We start from the raw sequence: 25,896 nt of genomic DNA on the forward strand, positions 1-25,896 counted from the left end.
TCTCCAATTACTTGCACTTTCCCTTTCAGATCTTTAATATGCTTCTGCTTGGCCTCAACCTCCACTAGCCTTCAAATTCAAAGGATCATCCTCTGCCACTTCCTTTGCGGTTCCACCACCAACCACATCTTCCTTTTCCCGACCCCATCAGCATTCCTACTTATCAGTCATCTCCCAAAACTCCCACTATCCATCACCAGGCATCTTCACACACAAGCACCGGAATAGCAACATCGATTCTATTACCTCCTCTCTTCTCACCGTCCAGAGCCTCAAACAACTCTTCCACTCAAAACAGTTTATTGTACACTTCTCAATTTTCACTGCTCGCAATGCACACCCCTTCCATGTTGGCCACCTCCTCCATGTTGGCCACCTGCTCCATGTTGGTCATCTCCTCCACTCTGGCCACCTCCCCCACCCTGACCACCTCCATGTTGGCCACCTCCTCAACTCTGGCCATCTCCTCCATGTTGACCATCTCCTCCATGTTGGCCACCTCCTCAACTCTGGCCATCTCCTCCATGTTAGCCACCTGCTCCATGTTGGCCACCTCCCCCACCCTGACCACCTCCTCCATGTTGGCCACCTCCTCAACTCTGGCCATCTCCTCCATGTTGGCCACCTCCTCCATGTTGGCCACCTCCTCAACTCTGGCCATCTCCTCCATGTTGACCATCTCCTCTATGTTGGCCACGCCCTCCATGTTGGATGATCAAATGTAGATTGGTTGATTGCTTTATGGAACACCTCTGATCATACCACAAGTGTGACCCTGAGTTCTTGGTTAGAAAAGCTGAGGATACCTGAGAAGGTAAATCCAAAAGAAATTTATTTTGACAACAATGGTAAAGGCTGCAAAGGGACATATGGCTCCAGTGAATCAAACAAGACTACAGCTCTACCCCCCCCCCTCACTTTCCCAGCCTCTGCGCTTGCTTACTATCAATTGCTTCCTAAGTTTTTCCAGATCCCAGAAGAAGTCACGGATCCCATCATTCCCAGAGGTGGTTTGAGCTTTCAGGGTGGCACGGTGGCACAGTGGTTATTACTTCTACCTCACAGCATCACGGATCCTGGTTCAATTCTGGTCTCCGGTAACTGTCTGTGCAGAGTCTGCACACTCTCCCCGCGTCTGCGTAGGTTTCCTCCGGGAGCTCCGGTTTCCTCCCACAGTCCAAGATGTACAGGTTAGGTGGAGTTACAAGGATAGGATGGGGGAGTGAGCCGAGATAGGGTGGTCTTTCTGAGGTCCTCCTTCTGCATTGCAGAAATTTTATGATCTGGATTTTACACTCTCCCTGCCAGCATGTATGAGGAAGATGGCCTGGTACTATCCTACTCACCCTAACCTATCTCCCATTTACGAGGGCCAATGGAGATATCTGTGCTTGACCCGACCTGCCAGATAGTGCCAGATAGTGGGGCTGGCCACCCCCTGGCCACCCCCCCCCGTCGGTCCCCCCAGGACTTGCTGAACACCACCCCCCCCGGCCAGCAGCACGACTCTCATCCGACGCCGGGTTCCCGCACGGCTGCGACCACACGTCAACCACGCGGTCAGGAACCTGGTCCATCGGGGGCCGAGCATTAGGGGAAGGCTTTCAGGTGATGCGCTGAAGCCGTCCGAACGGCCGCGTGACGCGATGATGCCGTTTATGAGGGGGCGGAGCATACGAAACCCGCGTCAAACAGGCGCCACCCCCGATTTCGGCGTCAAAAGGAATTCTTCGCCGATTACAAAATCGGAGTCGAGGAACGGAGAATCCCGCCTTTTGTTTTTGTTTCAGCTTTCCAGCATCCATGGTATTTTCCATTGCGCACAATTCATCAATTCAAACTTACGATTAACTTTACTTCTTGCCAGACCGAGGGATTACAGTGGCAGAAAGCAGATGTCCCTGACTTACAGATACAAGGTGAATCGACAATAGAAAATTTGAAACAGTCTGGCTCAGTGGTTTGGGAGGGAAATCCTTTATTCTTACAAGCAAAGCCGGCTGAGAGTAAGGTGATAATTCTTAAACTCCTGGCAGACACTCTGGCTTGGGGAGAAAATAATACTTGTAGCGGTTTGACTGGTCATGCGCCATGGGAACATGTGGAAGTTGCTGCACTATTGTGGATGGGATGACATGTGCTAGTGGAAACGAGTTGAAGTGAGAAGTTCAGGAACCAGAATGAAAATAAAATGCCTGGAAAATTGCCGGGGCAGCAGAGAGCTGTTTGTTTTCCCCGCAAAGCTGACAGATGTGCCAAGATCCGAGGATTTTTCTTCCTTGTCATTCCAAGCTCCGGATGCAAAAGTGGCTTTCTATCCACCCAGAATGACAATAATGCACTTTGAGACGGTTGTCAAGGCAACGCTGATCTCGCTCCAAATGGCATTTTTCAGCTTCTTGCGATTCTCCTTGAGAGCGGTGCTTTGTAATGCCACTAAATCCCAGAAGGCTGAGATGCAGCACAGTCTGCCCAATTAACAGATCTTTCTCTCGGTGTGCTTTTCTCCCCGAGGCCTCCCTTGCTGTCACTTATTTCCAAAGGCCACCATAAACCATCAGGCCTCTCTCCTTTTCCTTCTGCCCCCAAACCCACTCTTGCTGCCTTCTTCATCCCGAGAATGTCATCCCATCCTCTCGGCTATTCCAAACCATTGCAGAGGTCACACTCCTGACCCTGAGGCTGTTGTTACTCTGAATGGCCACTTCCATCTATTACCCAAAACATATTTTTTTTTAAAAAGCAGGGAGTGAGAGGAAGAAAGAATCTGAAATGTAACCTGTGAAAGAAAATTGTGAAGTAAATCTTTGATTAGGACAAATTTCAAGATCTCTGCAAAGGTTGGCCACTATTTCTAGGCATAACGCAGATTGGTAATCTCCAGTTTGGTTTTGACACCTTAATGTTAACTACATTAGGGAGACATCTTGGATCATGTTATCCAATTGAAACTACTCACTTGCAAACACAAGTGCGGTTGCGGCAACTCTGTTACCGCCACATCGACTAATATTAGAAAATGCCTTGCCCAAAGTCTCACAAAATATAATGTACGAATGTTTACTTGATAAAATTACCTACTGCCATTCAGTAACATTGGTTTTGCAACCAATGAAGTGCAGTCACTGTTGTAATGTAAGAATTTGCGGTAGAAAACTCCCACAAATGGCAACGTGACACTGGCCAGATAATGGGTGAGATTCTCAGTTTCTGAGACTGGGGGCTGGATTCTCCGATACTGCAGCTATCCCGCAGGATCCGTCTGGCCTTACGACCAGAAAGTCGGCGCTGCCCGGTGGGGGGGCTCACAGGCGCGCCACATACCTGTCAATAAGGACGGGGAATTGCCCGATGGCGGTGGCGCTGGACACCATCCGCGGCAGCCATGCAAGGCCCCGGAAAGTAAGAGGATACGAGCCTCGCACAGTCAGGGACTCGGCCCATCGGGGGCAAAGCATCATGGGAAGGCCTCGGGTGATGTCCTGAGGCCGTCCTGACGACGTGCGCCGAACTTTTCGAGTGCGGCGTTTTTGAGGGGGCGGAGCATCAGAAAAATAGTGCCGCCCCCAATTCCGACGCAAAAATGGATTCTCCAGCCGATCTCCGAACGCGCTTTCGGCGGTGGGAGAATCCCGCATTAAGTGTTGATGCCGGTGCAGAATTCATGGACTTTCATGACAGCAAAACAGTCACCAAACCTGGATCGATTCAACAACTGTGGAGGGGCTAACACCGGCGCCAAGTGGAACACAATCGATTCCAACGAAAAACGGATTCGCCGGGTCCGTGATTGACACTTGAGAGGCTGACAAGCTGCAGCCGCATATATTCACGTCACTCCTCAAATACATTCATCCCAGCCAACAAGATGGCACTGGTTGTGCTGGAGCACACCCATACAGCTGATGGGTCAGCTGGGGTCAGAGGGCACCTCGGGGGAGTGCTCTGAAGCGACACCCATATGACCATTGGCACTATGCTCATAATGGGCTCTAAGTGGCATGTTTAGCTGCACAGCTGCCTTGCCAGCTGCGGCAATGGTGTTCCATGCCTGTCCACACTGACTCCACAGCCCACCTCCTGGCCCCCAGTACTCCCCCGGCCCTGGCAGAAGCCCCCAGCCAGCGGCACAACTGTCAGCAAACTATGATATAGTTAGATACTTTCCGGACCCCCTCTCTCTCCCTCAGCAGCCATGATGCCAGTTTCACGGTTTTTAAAAGCACAAGTGAACCACGTCGTCAGGAACTTGGCCCATCGGAGGCGAAGCATTCGGAGGCTCCAGAGAATACCAGGTCGGGTCCACTAATGACATGCAAACGGAGTTTACTGTACGTGCGTTCCAGACCGCATTGGCGCTGCTGTCGAGATGACGGAGAATTAGGATTTGGCGTCAAATTGGCGCCCTTCGTGATTTAGAAGAGTGTAGCTGTCGGAGGTCTGCGATTGAGCCCATGGGGTCTGTAAGTCCGTTCATGGAGGCCTGTATGTCCATTCACGGGATCTGGGGGGGGGGGGGTATTCCTGCACTTCGGTGGGGGTGTGGAGGGTTGCTGTGAGGTATGGAGGGGGATTCTGTGAGATGGGGGTGGGTCTCATTCTGTGCCATGCAGCCTGGCCTGGGTAGGTGGCCACATGACAATGCTTGTTGGACCCCCTCGGAGTTCATGGGGATGGGGGTGGGGAGAGGGAGTGGTGGTGATGAGGCTGAGGATTGAATATCCAGTGAATTTTATTCTGAAGGGTTGAGAGCAATGAGTCCCCTGATGGCTGCCGCTTGAGTTACCAGGGTGCCTATTAGCACAGCCTGGCACTGAGGGAGGAACCAATTATACCCTGTTAGTAAGCTACGATGTGTGACAATGATTGATCCATAGGATTTAACCCTTTGCACCATCAGCTCCCCACAGCGTCTATCTCTAAGGCTGAGCCTCAGCTTTCGGTGAGAGGGTACAACAGCCAATGGGTTTACCTCTCCCCAAGGCTCCATGTTCCTGCATTGCGGTCCCATTCAATTTCCCCTTTTCCAACATCCACCTCACCACCCAAATGTGAGTGTCTAGTTATAACTAAGATCCCCAAGTCCCTCCTGAAAGAGCCTTCTGTAGTCTCATGGGCAGGAGGGTTAGAGACGCCCTCATTGCGACTCGCTTCCAGGAGGTCCAGGATTACACAGAGCATTTGGATCACCTTTCTAGGTGTGGCCCCTCCTATGTCCCTGTATGCTGCCGAGGGATAACAACTCAGGGAGCTGTCAGTGGAGCCTCCCCAAATGCTAGCTGTCCATTCAGCGCAGGACGGCGGTGATGACTTGAAGGGAGGAAAGGGCTGTGATGCTCCTCAGAGATACGGTAAATATCTGACTCCTGCCTGGCTGCTGGCAGCCCGAAGACTCCCTGTGGCTTGGGTCATTTCAGAGCGATGAGGCGCATAGTCACTCATCTATCCTGGTGCTGTCACGGGGGCTGGGGGTTCGGTTCGAGAGTTTCCTATATCATTACTGAGTCCAGTCAGTGCAAGGGAAACACTGCACTGAGATGAAATCATCGCATAGAGGGAACGGAGGCGGTGTTGTAAGTCCGAATGCATCCCTAATGTTAGATGTGTCATTGCTCTCACCAATCAGTGGGGATCAGACAGCATAAAAGTGCTTAACAACGGTGAGTTTAAATACATTGATCAGATATATACAAATGTCAGTGCTCCACAACCTAAAACGAAAGATGCTTTAGTCCCAGATGACAAAATGCTGCTCTTCCTTTTTGAGGGAGAGAGCTGACTGGTGGTGATTAACCTGAGGGTCACCACATCTTAGGCGAAGGATAAGGTTGAGAAGGCTCATGGGTAACCTCAGCTGGTATGGGAATTGAACTCACACCTTGATTGAACAGCTCTGGGTGGCCGATTCGGACACATTATGCCACAGGTGCGATGTTATTCGTGTTGAAACATTTTACCAAGTGTCCAACAATTCCGGTCTAGAACATGCCAACGGAACTGGTGTGATTCACTCCGGGTTTTCTGCCATTAGTAACACTTTGCCAAATTTTTTGTGTTATAAATAACACTTCTCCAAATTTCGGAAAGCTTTCTACCCTGCAATATATGGCCTGAGAGTGTTGTGAGGGCAGATTGGATTGTGCGTTCTGAAAGGAAATTGTCTAATTATCTGAAGAGGAAAACAATTGAACGGCTGCGGAGAAAAAGCAAAGGGAGTGGAATTGGTGGACTCCTCTACCAGGCAGCGAGCACAGACAAGATGGGCTGAATGACCTCCTTCTGAGTTGCAGCCATTCTACGATTCAATGAACAAAATCCACACACCACTTTTTGTTTTTCCATTTTACCAACAACCCCATAAAAAGGTTAATGTTCACATGCCCGTACCAGCCTCCCCGGACAGGCGCCGGAATGTGGCGACTAGGGGCTTTTCACCGTAACTTCATTGAACAATGCCAATTCTCGTGACAATAAGCGATTTTCATTTCATTTCATTTCATTTCATGCATGTGGTATATAAATGTGAATTCAGAGGTCAACTATGACTTGTTTCTAATTTATTAACCAGAAATGCAATGGAACCAAAATATTCAATCAACCACATGTTTTCAGTGGTTAACATATTGGACAAGCCTGCTGCAGGATGGATTCAGTTTTGAACTCATTGGCGAAGCCTCTTCCCTCATGTTGCCCTGATGGAATCCTTTCCAATCTCAGCCATAGCACTCTTCCCTACCTCATGAACAACTGATTTTCTTACGCCAGTTCATGCCAATCACAACATTGTGCTTCTGCTCCTACTAATAGCATTGATCGTAACTCACAAGCTTGTGGGAATAAAAAGAAACACATTTGGAAGCTGCCTGTGACATATCCTCAATGTTTACTATGAGAAATGTTTAGATCAATGCTTGTTACTTTGGAATGGGCACACAGTGGAAGCATAGAGTGGAGGCAATGAGGCCTGTGTGCAACGAGAAACGAGTGGTTACTTGGCAACTTGATGCCTGTGGAATATCGCTGGTACGTTTTCTCGAGGAAGACCTCATATTAACAGTTTAATTATGGCTGAGGACTTTAAAATTGCAAGCTCGTTAAAAAGCCTCATTGAACAGAAACTGCCTGGCAGAGGAGGTTATCCATCAATCAGTTGAATATAGTTCCCTGAATAGATGTGAATTACTGTAGCAGGAAACTGACTTAGCAGTTTCAACTTGGGTGTGAGTCGCCAGGCCCCTATAAAAGCAGACCGCAAAGAGTGGGGACAATGAGGATCAAGCATGAACTTGGTACAGACAAGAATTCAGTGCAGAAGAGGAAAAAGGTGTTTTTATATCGTTTTTCAGCCTCCGGTGGCTAAATAGCATTCTGCAGCCAAATGGCTGCCAGGACATTTAACCTAAAAGTTGGCCATACAAGGTGGATGATGGGATTAAAAGCAGACTTGTCTGAAGTCTGCTGAAATACACAGAGCGCAGCCCCACCGGATTTCAGCAACCGGGTGCTATCTGGAAGCATCATAACAAACGAGCACTAATGGGCACGAGACATATATAATATCAGCAGAGGCAAAGGTGGCATTTGCATCTGAACTATCTCTCCGGACAGAGCGGCACCTAGTCAGAGGAAAAAAACAATGTTTAGAGATACGTCAAAACCAATTAAGGGCTGCACCTCGATTGGAGGAAAGGACAAAACTTTCTGGAGAGAGAGAACTTCTGCATCCTGCCAACTTTGCCAAAGCCTTATAAATTGGCGCATAACATGGGGAGTATTAATGGGAAGATCTCAGGAAGATAGACAGAAGTATTGCAGTCAATGTTAAATGAATTTGCATGCTTTAGCTATTCGATTAATAAAGTTGCAACTGTTTCATTGGAATCTGACGTGTGTGGTTTATTGTTGGTTTCAATACGACAGAGTACCTGGGTAAGCGCCTTTAAGCAACATATTGGTCGAAGTGTGTGACTGCAGGCGTTTGCCATGGTCTACAATTCTACGGCACTAATTAGGTGAACGGGTATGTGATTGGCTAGTCGGTATTGTAGCATGGCTTTTTTCAGGGTGCAGGCTTGACGAACCATGTGACTGGCTCGAGGCCAATTGTGCGGGAGCACATGAACCGCAGTCAATATGGAGTTTGCGCATGGCCCTGGGAGCATGTGGAATCAAACAGAACATGAGGGTAAACTAATCAGGATTAGAAAAACAGATGTTCGAGGGTCTGAAGTACTGAAAAAGGAAGAAAGGGCCTAAAGTAATTGCTGATGCCTGAAAAGCAGAGACGGGAGCAATTATCATGAGGAATGAGGAAATGGCAGAGACTTTGAACAAAATTTGATCTATCTTCACAGTCAAAGTCACAAGTTACATAGCTGGTTTGTGATGCAGAACAAGGCCAGCAGCGCGGGTTCAATTCCTGAGCAGGCACTTGAATGTAACATTTCACAGTAACTTCATACTTGTGACAATAAAAGGTTATTACTAGGGGCTGGTTTAGCACAGTGGGCAAAACAGCTAGCTTCTAATGCAGAATAATGCCAGCAACGCGGGTTCAATTCCCGTACTGACCTCCCCGACCAGGCGCTGGAATGTGGCGACTAGGGGCTTTTCACAGTAACTTCATTGAATGCTACTTGTGACAATAAGCTATTATTATTAGCTGTTCAAGAAAAGAGGAAGAAGGGAAATAGGGAACCACAGACCAGTTAGTCTGACATCCGTGATTGGGAAAGCACTGGAATCTGTTATTGATGAAGTCTTAACAATGCTCATGGGGCAGCACGGTAGCATGGTGGTTAGCATAAATGCTTCACAGCTCCAGGGTCCCAGGTTCGATTCCCGGCTGGGTCACTGTCTGTGCGGAGTCTGCACGTCCTCCCCGTGTCTGCGTGGGTTTCCTCCGGGTGCTCCGGTTTCCTCCCACCGTCCAAAGATGTGCGGGTTAGGTGGATTGGCCATGCTAAATTGCCCGTAGTGTCCTAAAAAAGTAAGGTTAAGCGGGGGGGTTGTTGGGTTACGGGTATAGGGTGGATACGTGGGTTTGAGTAGGGTGATCATTGTTCGGCACAACATCGAGGGCTGAAGGGCCTGTTCTGTGCTGTACTGTTCTATGTTCTAAGTACCGAGTATGATTGGAACAAGTCAGCACCACTTTTCACAAGGGAAATCCTGTTCGAAAATTTATTTACATATATATTTTTTTAAACTTAGAGTACCCAATATGGGGCTGGTTTAGCACAGGGCTAAATCGCTGGCTTTGAAAGCAGACCAAGGCAGGCCTGCAGCACGGTTCAATTCCCGTACCAGCTTCCCCGAACAGGCGCCGGAATGTGGCGACTGGGGGTTTTCACAGTAACTTCATTTGAAGCCTACTCGTGACAAGAAGTGATTTTCATTTCAATTATTTTTTTTCCAATTAAGGGCCAATTTAGCGTGGCCAATGCACCTAACCTGCACATCTTTGGGTTGTGGGGGTGAAATCCACGCAGATACCGGGCGAATGTGCAAATTGCACACGCACAATGGCCCAGGGTCGGATACGAACCTGGGTCCTCAGCTCTGTAGTCCAAGTGCTAACCACTGTGCCACATGCCACCCTTGTGTTTGAAAATTTAATAAAGGTATTTGAGAATGTACATTGCAGCGTAGGTAAAGGGGAACCAGTCGATGAAGCATTTATCTTTTTTGGGCAAATATTCTTGACAGAAAATAGACCGACATATGATATAACAGCTTTTTAACGTGCAATGACTTTATGTAAGCAATCGTAGTAGAGGGCACAAGGCTAATTATTGAGACCAATTATGGCATCATGGAGCCTTAACAAAACTGGAGCCCTTCGTCATCAGAGGGGAAACTTTCTGCTGGTTGGAGTCATACCAATCACAAATAAAGATGGTTATCGTTGGAGGTCAATCATCTGAGTCATAAGTTCATAAGATATAGGAGCAGAGTTAGGCCATTTGGCCCATTGACTACCTCCGCCATTCAATTATGGCTGATCTAATCCTGGCCCTAATTCCACCGTCCTGCCCGTTCTCCATAACCCTTCAACCCATTGTCAATAGAACATCAGTCTAACTCCTCCTTAAATTTACTCACTGTCCCAGCATCCACCACTCTGGGTGGCGAAATCCACAGATTCATAACCCTTTGGGTTGTCCCGGGACATCACTGCACGATGTCCCAGGATATCACTGCAGGAGTTCCTCAGGTTAATGTCCTAGGCCAAACCATCTTCAGCTGTTTCATCAATGACCTTTCCATTATAAAGTCAGAAGTGGGGATGTTTGCTGCTGCTGATTGCACAATGTTCAGCACCATCTGCAACTCCTCAGATTCTTAAACAATCTGTGCCCAGGGCCGGGATTCCTCCCTACCCGGTGGGGCGAGGGGTCCCAGCAGGACGGAGTGGCGTGAACCACTCCGGCTTTGAGCCTCCCCAAAGGTGTGGAATTCTCCGCACCTTTAGGGGCCAAGCCCTCCCACTCCGCCGGCCGGCGGGAATGGCCTTTGGCGCCCCGCCAGCCGGGGCCGAAAGGCCTTCATCGGCCATCGGAAGTCCTTGCATGCGCCGGTGCGTCAGCGGCTGCTGGCATCATACCGGCGCATGCGCAGGGGAGGGGGTCTCTTCCGCCCCCGCCATGGTGAAGGCCATGGCGGGGCGGAAGAAAAAGAGTGCCGCCACAGCGTTGGCCCGCCTGTCGATTCGTGGGCCCCGATCGCGGGCCAGGCCTCCGTGGGGGTACCCCCAGGGTCTGATCGCCCTGCGCCCCCGCCCCAGGACCCCGGAGCCCACCCGCGCCGCCAACCCCACCGGTACGAGAGGTGGTTTAAACCACGCCGGCGGGAAAGGCCTGTCAGCGGCAGGACTTCGGCCCATCGTGAGCCGTTCTCCGGCCGTGGGGGGCCCGCCGACCGGCGCGGCGCAATTCCCGCCCCCGCTGAATCTCGGGGGTTGGAGAATTCGGGACACGGCGGGGGAGGGATTGACGCCAGCCCGGGCGAGGGGGGTCGGAGAATTCCTCTCCATATGTTTAAGACCTGGACACTTTTCAAGCTTGGGCTGATAAGTGGCAAATAGCATTTGTGCCACACAAATGGCAGGCAATCTCCAACAAGAGAGAAGCTGACCATCTCCAAATAAAATTCAACGGAATTACCATTGCTGAATCCCTCACCATCTACAATTGACCAAGATTTGAACTGGATTAACCATGTAAATAGTTTGGGTCCAAGAGCAGGTCAGAAGTTGGGAATTATGTAGTGAGCCTCCTGACTCATCAAATCCTGTCCACCATTTACAAGGCACAAGTCAGGAGAGTGATGGAATATTATCCACTTGCCAGGATGAGTGCAGCTCCAACAATAATCAAGAGGTTTGACAACATCCAAGACAAAGCAGCCCACGTGATTCGCTCCCCATGCACAACCTCCAACATCCACTCGCTCCACCGCTGACACAGTGGCAGCAGTGTGTACCATCCACAAGATGCACTGCAGCAACTCCGCAGGGCTCCTTTGACAACACCTTCTTCTGATTTCATCTCCCTTCCTGATAACTATTTAAGCCTGATCCAGACTATTCACAACCTCAGCATCCCACTATACCCTGTACTGACCTTTGAAACTTTGTATCTTCTTCATGACAAAAAATGCGGACTTTCTACTTGTCTAAACTGCCCACCTCCTGCTTCAAACTATTTACTGTTCCAATCATTAATCATGAAATTCTACTTTGAATTTTTTTTTTGAGTTTTGTTTCAATTAAGGGGCAATATTGCCTGGCTGATCTACCTACCCCCACATCTTTTGGGTTGTGGGGATGAGACCCACACAGACACGGGGAGAATGTCCAAGCTCCACTCGGGCAGTGCCCTGGGGCCGGGATTGAACCCGGATCCTCGGGGGTGTGAGGCAGCAGTGCTAACCACTGCGCCACCGTGCAGCTCCCACTCCTCCAGTTGGGTATTATATTGCTCTCCTAATTCACTTCCAATTCTACATGATGCGTAAACTTCAACTCACCCAATTCTCTGCTGTCCATATCCTACATCGGACCAAGACCTGTTTTCCCATCACCTCTCTGCTCACTGGCTGACATTAGCTCTTAGATTCGCAGTGTCTCAATTTAAAATTTCTCATCGTTGTTTTCAAATCTATCCATGGCACGTTTCCCCTCCATCACTCTGCAACCTCCTCTCGCTCCAGACCCACGTGAGAACGCAGCACGGTAGCATTGTGGATAGCACAATCGCTTCACAGCTCCAGGGTCCCAGGTTCGATTCCCGGCTTGGGTCACTGTCTGTGCAGAGTTTGCACATCCTCCCCGTGTGTGCGTGGGTTTCCTCCGGGTGCTCCGGTTTCCCCCCACAGTCCAAAGATGTGCAGGTTAGGTGGATTGGCCATGATAAATTGCCCCTAGTGTCCAAAATTGCCCTTGGTGTTGGGTGGGGTTACTGGGTTATGGGGATAGGGTGGAGGTGTTAACCTTGGGTAGGGTGCTCTTTCCAGGAGCCGGTGCAGACTCGATGGGCCGAATGGCCTCCTTCTGCACTGTAAATTCTATGTAAATTCTGTGTAAAACTTGGTATTTCTCCAATTCTGGTTTCTTCTGCATCTCCTGGTCCCTTCATTCCACCATTGGCCGCTGTGCCTTTGGCTGCCTGGGCCCCAAGCTCTGAGAATCCTTCACTTCCCCACTCTTTCTCTTCTTCGTTAAGTTGCTTTCAATACCTACGTCTTTGATGAAGCTTTTGGTCACTGTCCCCTCCAATATTCTCCGAGGATGAGTGTGAAAGTTTGCCTAACGCCACTCCTGAGGAGCTCTTTGGGTCAATTCCATGTTAAAAGCACAATATAAATGTAAGTTATTGTTGTATACACCATTGGCTGTGTAACAGTGGGTCCTAACTAATCTCCTGAGGAAACAACAGATCTCTCCGACAGCCAGTGAGTCGATTGGAAATGACTTCTCGGTCTTTGTGTTCAAAGCACGCACTATCTGTGCGTTACTATTCTGTTACTTCAGTTGTGCTGTTGGTTTTTCCCACTTTCATCTGTTTCTGCCAGATTGCTCCCTGCATGGAGTGACTGGTTGACATTATTACACTGATTCTGTGTGCTGGCCTGGTTCAGTTTGTTAACGTGTCTCTGGTGCACTGGGAATGCTGATTTGGAATCTGGCACTGTAGCAGCTGTTGTTGGCATCCTTTCACTGATGTGGATTCAATTTGCACAGATAGTTCTTCTCCTCTTCAAACCATACATTCCCTACAGTGTAGAAGGAGGCCATTCGGCCCACTGAGTCTACACTGACCCTCCGAAAGAGCACCCCACCTAGGCCCACTCCCCTGCCCTATCCCCATAATCCCACCTAACCTGCACACCTTTGGACACAAAGGGGCAATTTAGCATGGCCAATCCTTTTAACCTGCACATTTTTGGAAACAAGCGCATCTGGAGGAAAGACACGGGGAGGACTTGCAAACTCCACACGCAGTCACCCAAGTCCAGAATTGAACACGGGTCCCTGGTGCTGTGAGGCTGCAGTGCTAACCACTGTGCCACCGTGCTGCCCTTCTGGGCTGAAAGACTGGGCACATTGTTTGGTGTGAACTGGTACATTAGAACTGGACAGAAGGAACCAGATTTGAGCTGCCGTGCAGAGTTTTGAAGATGTCCTTTGCATTTTATCATTTGGATTATGTGCAGGTCGGGACTTTCAATCGGCTTTACCCCTGATGGTATAATTTTTTTGGGGCATTGTATTTAAGCAAAAATATACTTTTAAATGTAAAGAAATTTTCTAAATCGGTAAACGCTTTAAGACAAAAACATGTGCAAAATGGAAATTCTCTTGCAAGCCACACACCATGCTGATTTGCAAACACATCGCCATTCCTTTCCTGCCGCTGTTTAAACCCTGCAAACTCCTCCCAAACAGCACTGCGGATGTACATGCAGTGGCCTGCAGTGGTTCAAGAAGGCAGCTCACCAGCACTTCCTCGGGGGAATTAGAGATGGACAATAAATCCCGCCCTTCGCAAGGCTGCTCACATCCCATGAGAGAATAAAAATTTAGAAAACTGCACAAAGCCGGGACACACGGGGCTGTAATATTTTAAAGTTGTGATGATCCTCAGCTTGGCACAGCTTTTGTTAAATTTTCCCACACTCACAAAGGAGCTTACAATACGAGAACAACCACCAAAGGCGTGAAGAAGTATTTTGTAGATGGTGAGATAGCACTGGCATCACATTTTGCTCAGCATCAGCTCTTGGCAGAGAACCCTTGTCCTTTTACTCCTGTTGCCAAGGGCAGATTTTCAGAATCTGACAGAATAAGCATTCTGTCAGTTCGCGGTTCAGAATGTAAACTGTCAGGGAGATATATTAATGGTGAAACCAGTTAGACTACACGGTATGGGAAACAGCATGTTCATCATCCTCCAAACTTTTCAATTCTCCTTAAAACAACAAAGGTACTCGCCCTCAACTTTTCTGATAAGTGATCTAACCTGGAGTATGGGAGTGATGTTGAGGGTGACGAATACTTGCGGGGAAGGTGAAGGGAAATGCTGGCATGGGAGTACATGTGGTTGGAGGGAGAGGGGTGAGGAGTAGTATGGTACAGACTTTTGTTTGGGGGTTGCTGGACGAACTTTAGAGAGCTGTGAGAGTGGGGTTGTTACCAGTTCTATGAGGTAGGGGGAGGGGGGGGGGGAGGCAAGCACTGTACATGAGCAACATTTAAAGGTCTGAATTACAAGAAAACCTTCTTCCCATAAGAGTATAAGATATAGGAGCAGAATTAGACCATTCGGCCCATCAAGTTTGCTCTGTCATTCAATCATGGCTGATATGATTCTCATTCCCACTCTCCTGGCTTCTCCCCATAACCCCTGATCCACTTATTAATCAAGATAAGACTCCCAGTGGCATCCAGTCAAAGCCACAGGTCAGTGGCCCCAGATGCAGGACAAATTCATAAAATAAGGGTAGGGTTAGTCACCCTGCTGACATCACACATACACCAGGCATAATAATAATCTTTATTGTCACAAGTAGGCTTACATTAACACTGCAATGAAGTTACTGTGAAAATTCCCTAGTCGCCACATCCTGGCACCTGTTCGGATACACAGAGGGAGAATTCAGAATGTCCAATTCACCCAACAGCACGTCTTTCTGGATTTGTGGGAGGAAACTGGGAGTGCCCATAGGAAACCCACGCCGACACGGGGAGAACGTGCAGACTCCGCACAGGCAGTGAGCCAAGCCGGAATCGAACCTGGGACGCTGGAGCTGTGAAGCAACAGTGCTATGCACTGTGCTACCGGAGGGCCTTAGGTAACCATCTGAGGTTCATAACAACATGGCAAATGTCGTTTTTGCTTGAATTCTTAATTCGCGACAGGAAAATTATCTTTCTAAAAAATTCTGCTGTGGTGGGATATGAACTCAGGGTTCTTAGCCAAAGATCATAAGCACTCGACTAGCGTGAGTTCACCGTTGAAAGTACAGCTTTTTTCTCACAATTTCCCAGAGGCCTCTGGTTAGATTTGATGTCCTGGCAGCCTGGAACAACTAATTTCCCGTTGGAAAAATGCCAAAATGTAAGCGTTTCCCCGAACCACACTGAGACGGTCAGTCATCAGCCGACTCAAAATGGCATTCAGTCACAAAGACACACCTGCCAGACAAACATTTACCATAAAATGCCCAGCAGGGCGCTTAATCCTGAATAACCCATTGATCTGTTCCAAACACTTTGATCGATCTCTGACTGCATGATATTAGCACTTGTCTGGGCTATTGGGGAGAAGGCTGGAATGAATGACAGTGCACTCAACGGGCATTAGCATATTAAACCATTCCTTTTGTTCCACAGTAACAGCCTGATGATGCAGTGATTCCTTTTGCACGTGAAGCTGGGATGTTCCTTCTCACATAGAATTACATCAAATATACTGAACAGAAACAGGCCATTCAGCCTGACTTGTGGACAGCATAGGCCTCTTCCGGCCATGTCTTGTTACTGAAAGAATATTTTAAAAATCTGACGAAAGGTTGCTGACCTGAAACGTTAAATCTGCTCATCTCACATCATCCACAGTATTTTGCTTTTATCCATTTAATGTTATATGTATGCCATAGAATCATCAAACCTTATTGCACATAAGGAGACCATGCGGCCCATTGAATCAGCCTCTGCTGTCTCTTTGAGAGAGCAGTCGTTCTTCATGCCACACCCTCCCCTCCTCTTTTACTTCATAACCTCCATCTCTCATAACCGCACAACTCTAATTTTTTTATTATTTACAGAATCAACTTCTTCTTCAGGCCCTACTTTTATTTTAACCCCACGTGCTGACCTAACATGTCCTGAAACTGCATTGGTGAGTGGCACAGTAGCACAGTGGTTAGCACTTTTTCTTCACAGTGACAGGATCCTAGGTTCCATTCCCGGCTTGGGTCTGTGCGGAGTCTGCACATACTCCCGTGTCTGCGTGGGTTTCCTCCGGGTTGTTCTGGAAAATACAGAATGTGTCATTTGAAGCATAGAAGTCTGCCAATATCTGCTCTGGGAGAGTGCAGGGAAAGATCCCACAAGAGGTTGGTGGCAGCTGAAAAGAGCAGAAACTGTGGCCAGCTCTTCTGTCAAAAATGCAGTCAATTTCAGTCTGTCAGAATTGTTATTACAACCTGCAGCAGGAGAAAGGGAAAAAGAAAAAGAGAGCTTGCATAGATTTCTTTGTGCTGTGTTGAAGCACTGTCATGTACTGAATAGAGGGGGACCCATTGGCCTGGTTGTGTCCCACCATGCCCCTTTAAGCCCCGTAGCCCATCCCCTATCGGAGGTCCCGATCTCTCCCGCCAAAAAGCACTAAGCGCGGGCTCCCCTCGCTCCTCCCCCCACGCGCGAGGCAGGAACAGAGAGCAGCAGAACGCGAGGCAGCAACAGCTGGCGGCCGGGACACGGCCCGGGGGAGCTCCGCTCCCCCCAAGGAGGTGGAAGGCTCGAAGATCAACGCCAGCAAGAATGAGGAGGAGAACTAAAAGAGAGAGAGAGAGAGAAACAGCAACAGGAGAGAAGGGGAGGAGAACTAAGAGAGAGAGAGAAATAAACAGCAACAGGAGAGAAGGGGAGGAGAACTAAAAGAGAGAGAGAGAGTCTGAAGGTCCCTACAACAAACCAGCAGCATCCAGAATCACTAATCGTTTTTCCTTTCTGTAAAGAAAGTGTTTGCAACTTAAAGAAAAAAAAGTATAATAATAAAATAACAACCTGAAAAAGTGGTTATTAGCTTACTTCACTTCCTTAATAACGCAGGACCCAGGACATCGATGCTATTAAGGGGTAAGTAGGTAAAATTCTTCGGAGAAGGTATGGGTTATACCGGGGAATAACTTGGAAATATAGTTTGACCTGAATAGCACCCACCGAAGCCTGCATCGGAGTCAGGGAGTGAGAATCCCTGTTCACCATTTGGAATATCGGCCCTTTTTGGTATAGGGGAAATTCTAAGACAGAGTGGTGAATTTACAAAAACAGGGTGTCCGGTTTCCTCCCACAAGTTCTGAAAGACGTGCTGGTTAGGTGAATTGGACACCCTGAATTCTCACTCAGCATACCCGTACAGGCACTAGAATGTGACCTCTGGGGGATTTTCACAGTAACTTCATTGAAGTGTTAATGCAAGACTACTTGAGACAATAATAAAGATTATATATTATTATTATTATATGCTATTTATTTCACCTCTCCTTGTGGAAGCCAACTTGCGCATTTTAATCATTCTCTGGCTAAAGGAGTTTCTCTTGAATTCTTTATTTGATTTTTTAGTGAGAAATATCTAATTTATACTGAGCTCCATCAATGCCCTTCATAATTTTAATGATCTCCACGGGGCCACTTCTGAGCTTTCTCTTTCCCAGAGAAATGTTCATGTACAAAAGCAAAACACTGTGATTGCAGGAAACCAGAAATAGAAACAGAAAATGCTGGAAAAACGCAGCAGGTCTGTCAGTATTAAGGCGAGAGAAACCATAAGACCATAAGGCCATGAGACATAGGAGCAGAATTAGGTCACTCAGCCCATTGAGTCTGCTTGGCCATTCAATCATGGCTGATATTGTCTCATTCTCATTCTCCTGCCTTCACCCCATAACCCCTGATCCCCTTATTAATCAAGAACCTATCTATCTCTGTCTTAAAGACACTCCGTGATTTGGCCTCCACAACCTTCTGCGGCAAAGAGTTCCACAGATACACCACCTTCTGGATTAAGAAATTCCTCCTCATCTCAGTTTTAAAGGATTGTCCCTTTAGTTTAAGATGGTGTCCTCTGCTTCTAGTTTTTCCGACAAGTGGAAACATCCTCTCCACGTCCACTCCATCCAGGCCTCACAGTATGCTGTGTCATTGTATTATTTTGGTCCTAGTTTCTGTTGAACATATTATAATGAATAACCATGAATTCCATGCCTACCATTTTAGGTTTCCTGACTCAAGCCATCAACATTTCACTCTCAATGTCCAGCTGTTGGGAATAGCATGATAGCACAGTGGGTAGCACTGATGCTTTACAGGTCCAGGGTCCCACGATCGATTGCCGGCTTGGGTCACTGTTTGTGCGGAATCTGCATGTTCTCCCTGTGTATGGTCTGGTTGCTCCGGTTTTCTCCCACAAGTCCCGAAAGACATGCTGTTAGGTGAATTGGACATTCTGAATTCCTCCTCTGTGTACCCAAACAGGTGCCGGAATGTGGCGACGGAGATTTTCACAGTAACTTCATTGCAGTGTTAATGTAAGCCTCCTTGTGACAATAAAGGTTATTATTATTATTATTGCTCTACACTTCCATCCCCCAGCAGGACAGCCAATCAATCCTCTGCCATCCTTGAACTTTGACGCAATCAGCCCCCCCCGCCTGGCCGAACCTACCTCATACGTTGAAAAACCTATCCTTTAATTTGATTCACCTCTTCCTTTATTTTAGGCTGCTTTAGTGGGAACTCCCATGGATACAGACTGTCGGGATTTGGATGTGCTGAACAGTCTTTGTTCTGCTCCTCCACGCAGGCCTCTGCCTTAGGCTGTTTCTCAGGTACACAGAGAACGTTGATGGCTATGTCAGTACCGCTTTCGTTCTCGGTGAAGAAGTTATTATTTTCTGCTTCTGGCAAAAATCACCCCCTTAACTTTTGTGTGGACCATGTCCGAAGACAAAGTCTCAGAGAAGCAGATAGAAGCAGCAATACTCTGTGGTTACTTTCACTGACTTTGTAGCTTCTGTTGAAAAGGACAATGTTAAACACCGCCAACACTGTGGCACCAGACATGAGCTTGGGAAATTCGTGAGCTTGGATGGAATTCAAATTGTATATTTGGGCTGGCTAGCAGCCTCTATTGTTTCAATAGTATTACAGTGTATTGTTCTGTTTTAAATTCAACCAGAACAATAATTAGATATTTGTTTTTTTAAAGTATTTCCTTGGCACACTGTAAAGTACAGGCAACAAAGAAAAGAAACATATGCATAGTGCTGCTCACAAATTCAGAAGGCCCCAAAACACTTGACAGCCAATGAATACTTTTGAAGTGCTTAACTGCTGTTAAGTCGGAATTTTAGACAGAAGCGTAGCCTCTATGGCATACTGACTATTTAATGTGGAAATATTAGACAGCATAGCCTATGTGGCACACGAGCTGTATAAAGGGAACTGGCATAATCTTGGGTGTAAAATAACTGAGATTTCCAGTAATCAATGGAAGTGCCAAATTAATATACGTTTTTTTTCATGCTTGTTTAAACATGATGAAGTTCTGCTCATGCACAGTATTAATTGCACAGAGCATTAATACTCTGGGATGGTCGACTGTATTGTACTTTCTCATGTTGTTGAACTGCGACCAATAGGAACTGTTCCATGAAACACTCAGCTGCTGACATTAATGGTAACAAGGCGCCTTCGAACAGAATGGAAGAGTAGGACAAATAGAATTAGGTCAAGCAACTTACTCATTCACCAGCTACTCTGCATTCATTCCCCCAGAGTTTGAGTATTGCTGAAAAAAGACACATGTTGAAGCGATTAATTTCTTTTTTCTTTATATTAATTTACGGGGTGTGGACCTCACTGACTAGGCCAGCATTCGATCCCCATCTTTAATGATCTTTGATAAGGTCAGTGGTACACACTGCTTCTACTGTGTATTGTGGTGAACAAAATGAATGTTTAGGGGAGGCATACCGACAGTCAAGTGGGCTGCTTTGTTCTGGATGTTGTGGAGTTTACTGAGTTTTGTTGGAGCTGCACTCATCCAGACAAGTGGGGAGTATCTATTACACTCTTGAGTTCTGCATTCGTCAGGACACTGTCCACAAATACCACATTGTAAAGGGAGCAACAATTTAAAATTTGGTATCTCGTGAAATATCCTGATGAGTGCAAGACAAAAAGTTTTGACAGCATGCCTCTTTTTTCAGCAGTAGTCAAGATCTGTACCAAATGACTATTTACACAGTTACATTACATGTACAAACAGACCATTCAGTCCACAGGTATTTTGGATTCCACAAGAACCTCCTACTACTCCGTCTACTTACCCTTTCATTAAGCCCTTCTTTTCTTCCTTCTGTGTTTGTCTAGCTTCCCCTGAAATGCATCCGTGCTAATCCCTGAATCCCTCCTCCACTCTGCCATCATTCTCCTCTGAGACGCTCCTTAATACCCTTTGACCAAGCTTTTTGTCACCTGTCCTGATAGCCCTTAATGCATTTTGCTGTCAAATCTTCTTTGATAAAGCTCATGTGAAGTGTTTTGCGATGTTAAAGGTGCTTTATAAATACAGCGTTGATACAAAGTAAGCAGACTGAAGAACTGAGCCCAAACCCGAGTTGGATGAGTATTATTTTAATTCTGCCATCACGCGGCTTCTTTCCGACATGGTTATGCTTCTGTTTTTAACCGGACAGGAACTGAAGTACCTGTTATTGTTATAGAATTGTTATAGAAACATAGACATAGAAAATAGGAGCAGGAGGAGGCCACTTGGCCCTTTGAGCCTGCTCTGCCATTCAATATGATCATGGCTGATCATCCAACTCAATAGCCCAATCCCGCTTCCCCCCATGTCCTTTAATCCCCTTCACGCCCGAAGTGCGATATCTGTGCTTCTTGAAAACGTGCATGTTTCGGTTGCAACTACTTCTCGTGGTAACAAATTCCACAGCCTCACCACTCTCTGGGTGAAGAGAATTCTCCTTGTCTCTGTCCTAAATGGTCCATCCTGTATCCTTAGACTATGACCCCTGGTTCTGACACCCCCACCATCGGGAATATCCTTCTTGCATCTACACTGTCCAGTCATGTCAGAATTTTATTGGTATCTATGAGATGTCCCCTCATTCTTCTGAACTCCAGTGGATACAATCCGAACCAATTCAATCTCTCCTCAGACCTGCTATCCCAGGAATCAGTTTGGGAAACCTTTGTTGCACTCCATCTATAGCGAGAATATCCTTCCTCAGATAAGGAGACCAAAACTGCACACAATATTCCAGGTGTGAACTCACCAAGGCCCGATATAATTGATTAGATTTTTTGATTTGATTTGATTTATTGTCACATGTACCGAAGTACAGTGAAAAGTATTTTTCTGTGGCCAAGGGAACGTACACAGTACGTACATAGTAGACAAAAAGAATAATCAACAGAGTACATTGACAAATGGTACATTGACAAACAGTGATTGGTTGCAGTGCAGAACAAGGGGCCAAACAAAGCAAATACATGAGCAAGAGCAGCATAGAGCATCATGAATAGTGTTCTTACAGGGAACAGATCAGTCTGAGGGAGAATCGTTGAGGAGTCTTGTAGCTGTGGCGAAGAAGCTGTGTCTATGTCTGCATGTGCAGGTCTTCAGACTTCTGTACCTTCTGCCTGATGGAAGGGTCTGGAAGAAGGCAGGGCCTGGTTGGGAGGACATTCTGATAATGCTGTCTGCCTTCCTGAGGCAGCGGGAGGTGTAGACAGAATCAATGGGAGGGTGACAAGCTTGTGTGATGCATTGGGCTGAGTTCACCACACTCTACAGTTTCTTGCGAGTTAGTTGCAGCAAGACATCCCTACTCCTGTATTTGAACCCTTTTGCAATAAAGGCCAGCATACCATTTGCCTCTTTACTGCCTGCTGCACCTGCATGCTTACCTTCAGTGACTGGCGTACAAGGACACCCAGGTCTTATGGTGCAGAAGGAGGCCATTTGGCCCTTCATGTCTGCACTGGATCTCCAAATGAGCAATTCACTTATTGTCATTCTCCCGCCTTCTCTCTGTAGCCCTGCACATTGTTCTCTTTCAGATAACAATCTAAATCCCTTTTGAAAACTTCAATGGAACCGACGTCCACCATACTCTCAGGCTGTGCATTCCAGACCTTAGCCAGTCACTGTGTGAATACTTTTTTTCCTATTGTCTCCTTTTCCTCTTTTTACAATTAATTTTACACTTTTTAAATTATAAATTTAGAGTAACCAATACTTTTTCCAGTTAAGGGGCAATTTAGCGTGGCCAATCCACCTGCCCGGCACATCTTTGGGTTGTGAGAGTGTGACCCACACAAACACGGGAGAATGTGCAACCTCCACACGGACAGTGACCCGGGGCCGGGATGGAACCTGGAACCTCGGTGCCGTGGGGCAGCAGCGCTCACCACTGCGCCACCGTGCCGCCTTTCTTTTATCCATTAATCTAAATCTGTACCCTCCTGATCTCAGTCCTTTTCCAAAGTTGGAACAGTTTCTCCCGACCTTATCTGTCCGCGCCCCTCACAATCCTGAAGGTCAAATCTCTTCTAAGCCTTCCACCCCCCCCCCCCCGCCTTCCACCCCCCCCCCCCCCCACACCCCCCCCCCAACGAAAACAGCCCTCGCTTCACAAATCTGTCCTCATAACCGAAGTTCCTCATCCCTCGATCTGCAAATTTGAATGTTAGCGGAGTGGGAAAACCAAAATAAGTACTTGATCGTTCGCAAGGAATTTAACTTGCTAGGCCGCTTCCAGTTACAGGAAACACAAAATGAGGTTGAAAGGTGGAGGTACAGCTGCCTGGATCTACTATTAATGAGGGGAAGAAAATCCACAGTCTCATCTTAATATTAATCTTACTCACTAAGACACAAATCTTTTTACATTTTGGCACTGAAGATATCATAAAACATCAATTCATTTAAAGTATGGCATAAATATCATGTTGTACATAGCAGTGAAATACGACCCACCTCCATTAATAAATACTTCCACCCAGGAGATGGAGTGTGATTCACTTGTCACTTTTCCACTTATCTGGCCCACTCCAATTGTAGTGATGTTCATCATATCTCACTGCTGTCCATGAGTTATCTTCTATTTGTCCAAGGCCATCTTTTATTGTCAGTTGTCTCCATTATCACTATTTCTGCAGTGAACACACTCTATCATTTCCTTCCCACACCAGTCACAGTCAATGTAGTTAAGGAGCTTGACCAGGGTTTTCCCTCACAGCAGGGCGCGCGGTGACGTGTGGTGTGATGAACGTCACACGAACATGAGACCCGAGGGGCAGGAAAGGATCATGACCCATCGAGCCTGCTCAAAAACATGATAGCTCGAAGATTATATTTTTGAAAAAAGTCGCTCACAGGCCAGGATTTTCCTGCCCCGCTACAGGGGTTGCTGGGAGGCATTCAAATGCCTATTGACGTCGGCGCGACTGGAAGATCCCACCCGTGGAAGGGACAGGATATTCTAACCATGGGCTGTGAATGAGGTTGGTTGGACCAGAATTAATTGATCATCCCTCATTGCCCTTCAGAAAGCAGTGGTGAATCGCTTTCTTGAACCATCACAATCAATGCGCCGTATGTATAGCCCTGGTGTTTTTTCAACTTTTCTGCACCTTGACATAACTTAAAGGGGATATTATGCATTTGGTGGTGGGGTCGGGCCCACTCAGCAGTGGAGGTTGAAGACATCACTGATAGTGGAAAAGGGATTCTGTGAGAGGGTTTCCTCCACCATTGAGGAGTATCTGAGGATTAACAGAAGTGAGGAGATTTCACCTTCCAGGGTGTGAGAGGCATTGAAGGAGGTTATTAGAGGAGAGATCTTCCAAGGCACATAAGGAGAGAGTGAAAAGGGTGGTGAGACAGAGGTTGGTGGCAGCCATCTTGGAGGTGGATCACGAATAATCAAAACTACTGGCAAGTGGAAAGAAACTGCAGTTGGAGTTTGAGCTGCTTTCAATGCAGTGTGCAGTGCGCCAGCTACGACGTTTGAACATGGGGAGAAGGCCAGTTGTCTGCTAGCTCACCAGCTGAGGCTACAGGTGACGTCTCGGGAAATAGTACAGTTGAAGGACTCGGGTGGCAGGTAAGTCTCAGCCCCAGCCAAGGTTAATCGACTTTTTCAAGTTTTTTTATTATAGCCTTTACAAATCAGAGTCCCCAAGGGATGGGTTGTCAATGTTGGAGTTCTTAGATGGTTTGTCTATCCCGGTAGTGGAGCAGGAGAGAAGGGAGGAAGTGGAGTCCCCACTGACCTTAGAAGTGGTGATAAAATGTAAGAGTCTGATGCAGTTAGGTAAGGCGAGACGGATTCCCAATTGGTATATAAATCATTTGCGGCACTGTTGGTCCCATTGCTGTTAAAAATCTTTCAAGATTCAATGTCTCGGGGGGCGTTGCTGGCCAACATTAGTGCAGATGTCGATCTCCTTGTTGTTAAAGAAAGTAAAGATCTGGTAGAGTGTGGGCCGTATTGCCTTATTTTGTTACTAAATGCAGATGCAAAGTTGTTGGTAAAGGTGTTGCCTATGTGTCTAGAGCCCTGCCTCCCAGGGTTATATCGGAGGAGCAGATGGCGTTTGTTAAGGGTAGGCAGTTGTCGGTCAATGTTTGAAAACTTTTAATGTTGTTTTGTCCCCCTCTCCAGCCCCTGAGCCGGAGGTAATATTTCATTAGATGTAGAAAAGGTGTTTGATAGGGGTTATTTGTTTGAGATCCTCTGACGTTTGGCTTTAGGCCTTGAAGTAGAGATTGGACCCAGCTATTATATAGGGCCCCCATCGTGAGTGTTCATATGAGTGCTTTGAGTTGAAGTTTTTCCACATGATGAGAGACATTAGACAAGGTTGTTCACTGTCCCTGCTATTGTTTGTCTTGACAATTAAGCCTCTGGCCATAGCATTGAGGTCATCTATGACGTGGAGGGAGATGGGGGGTGCACGGGGAATAGGGTATCATTGTATGTGGATCATTTTTTGTTGTATGTGATGGACCTTCTCGCTATGCAGAGGATATAATGAAGCTGCTCAGGAGATTTGGTTCCTTCTTGGGGTGCAAATTAAACTTGGGCAAAAGCAAATGCTTCCATTGAACCACCCAGGGAGGGGAGGTTGTCCTTTCGCCTGGCCGGGTCCAGCTTCCGTTATCTGGGAATCTGGGTGGCCCACGATTGGGCTTCGCTCCATGAACTGAATTTTGGTGAAGGCTGACCTGGGAATGTGGGAAAACTTCCCGCTGACCTTGCCACAAAGTTTCAGTCGATAAGAATGAACATTCTCCCAAGGTTTCTACTTTTGTTACAGTGCCTTCCAATTTTTCTCCCTAACTCTTTTCTTTGTGAAAGTCAGTAAAATATCATCTTCTATTTGGGCGGGCGCAACCCCATGGATTCGCAGGTGTTTTTTGCAAAAGGATAAGCAGTTGGTATCTGGCTCTGCCCAATCTAATATTTTATATTGGGTGGCGAATATTAAGCGGGTGTGGGGTGACAAAGCGGGACAGGGTCTGTGTGGGCGCGGATGGAGAGAGGAGCGTGCAGGGACTCCCATTTGAGAACCTT

This window comes from Scyliorhinus canicula, chromosome 6 (assembly GCF_902713615.1).
Source record: "Scyliorhinus canicula chromosome 6, sScyCan1.1, whole genome shotgun sequence".
Classification (NCBI taxonomy): domain Eukaryota; kingdom Metazoa; phylum Chordata; class Chondrichthyes; order Carcharhiniformes; family Scyliorhinidae; genus Scyliorhinus; species Scyliorhinus canicula.